Here is a 2,311-nt window from a genome sequence, read left to right on the forward strand (position 1 = left end):
CTTTACAGTTCCATAGAAGGGCCCCTGCCACAGGAATTATTAGGAACGACGTACCGAGTAGGAGTCGGGGAAAACAGATTCGTTGGTGTTTTACTCGAGATTTTTATCAGTGAAAATAATCGCACAGCAATTTTTGGTAAGATTAGAAATATATCTTTTGATATAATTAAAAATGACAATTACCAACTGATTTCTTGTTTTTCTTTAGGTAACACTGATAAAAATATTGATATAAACGTTCCAATCACGCCTCTATCTGAAAGGTAATTACGGTTCTTTTTATTTTATATACATATATATGTTAATGAAAATGTATGTAATCTATACATTCACTAAATATCCAACTGAAATGTGATAATTGAAGGTGTCAACGGGTAAAGATAAAAAAGACTTCTTGCGATGATTCACAGCGCCTCCCCTCTCCCTCTCTTTACCTCCTGCAGGTGACTGGTCACAGTCTGATAATTCTAACATCCATTCCATCCAACCTAACTTTCGCATTTATAATATTAGTTAGAAGTAAGACTAATAAAACGAATTATTCAATCTAATATAAAAAGATTATGATGAAATTTTGGAAAACAGTTACATATGGTTAAATTAATTTTGTTTCCTTTACTTGAAGCCTCCTTTTCGACGCTATAATCCTGCGGGCTAGCGTCAGTACTGGACCCACTGGGTACGAGCTGAACGACATGAGGATCCTGTTCGTGCCCAATGGCACCGGAGGCGATATAGTAAATTACTTTTAACTATAAAAAATGATAGAGATGAGAATATGTTTTTGTACGTGTTTCGGTTTTTGAAAACTTTAAATTTTACCTATATGTAAAATTATTTATCGGTTTAAACTCGTTACGATAGTCATAAAGATACGAATGCGTTAGTTTTTTTAATTGTTTAAATAGCATATTATTCTAAATGTTATAACAATACAGTGTTCTTAATGCATATTTTATTTTAATAGAGTCCCGAGGATGTAAGTGAAACCGACGAAATGTTAGCATCGAAAATTAAATCCTGGCTCAATACCAAACTGCACGTTGTGGTAGAAAAATACGAGGTAAGCGACAGTTTAGTGCAAAAATAAATCTGTTTATAGTTTTGTTCATATAATTTGATGTCAATGGGACTGACATGTTATCTCGGCCTATTCTATTCCGATTCCGATTCTAATGATCGGCTTATTACATTCAGTATAAATTCAATGTCCTAGTACACAAAACGGTTTATATTACGACCTTTTGTTTGCTACTTGCATTGGTCTTTTCGTAATCAGATTGACTTATATTAATTTCATTACGAATGACCGCTGATTTCAAATCGGCTGTGTATACAATATGGCGGTATTAACTAATTTTGTTATTGATTGGTTTCAGGACTTCATAACTCGGCTCACGGATGCTGGTTTATTATTTTTCATAGAGAGATTTTTCTAAACCATACAACACCATCAAGAAAAAAACATAAACTTTCGCCCATTCCCTGTCCTACTTCCGCTACAAATGTTTATTAGATCCTTTGTAAAACCTAGTTATTTTAGTCGGTGGCTGACAATGCCTTAGTACGGCAATACATTCTTGTTATCCCGTTCGACGTCTTATCATCTTAACTTTGACCTATCTTTTTCAAATACAATATCAATATGTACATTTAAATAAATTAATATATATTCAACAATCATTAAAGAGTATTTATCAATAATTAAAAGGAGTTTCATTTTTTAAAATTAGTAAGAGCCTCTGCTAAGGTAAAGTTAATTTCTTAAATCTCTTTAGAGAAATAAAGAAGTTATATATATTCTAAACTAGCTGTTCCCGTGTGGCTTCATCCGCATGAAATTAAAAAAAAAATATTTTTTACATTTGCCAAATTATCAAATGTCAAAATGACATGACATAACAAACCTTAGCCATCTTGCTTCCTTGATGTTGGCAACAATTTATGGTCTCTTTCCCACATTAGTCTTTTTATCAAAAATATTTACCCCTAAGTTTAATGGCGTGCAAAATATATAGCCTAAAGCGTGACGTATAAGTGTAGGGCTTTTTATTAAAAAAGAATTATTCAAAAAAAAGATAGCGACGATCTTTATTACATGTGTATTTACATAAATATTTTACATTCATCTTATATCAAAATTTTGATTAAATTTGGCACAGATGTACAACATAGTCTGGAAGAACACATTGGTTTCGTTTTTGTTATACAGCAAAGTATTGCGCCTGACAAAAATAATGCGGCAGCAAAATAAAAGGTCACAGAGTAAATTGGAATAAGTAAAATTACAGGCGTTATTTGTTGAGCGTGC

Source organism: Papilio polytes, unplaced genomic scaffold (assembly GCF_000836215.1).
Source record: "Papilio polytes unplaced genomic scaffold, Ppol_1.0 DF824180.1, whole genome shotgun sequence".
In the NCBI taxonomy this organism is placed as follows: domain Eukaryota; kingdom Metazoa; phylum Arthropoda; class Insecta; order Lepidoptera; family Papilionidae; genus Papilio; species Papilio polytes.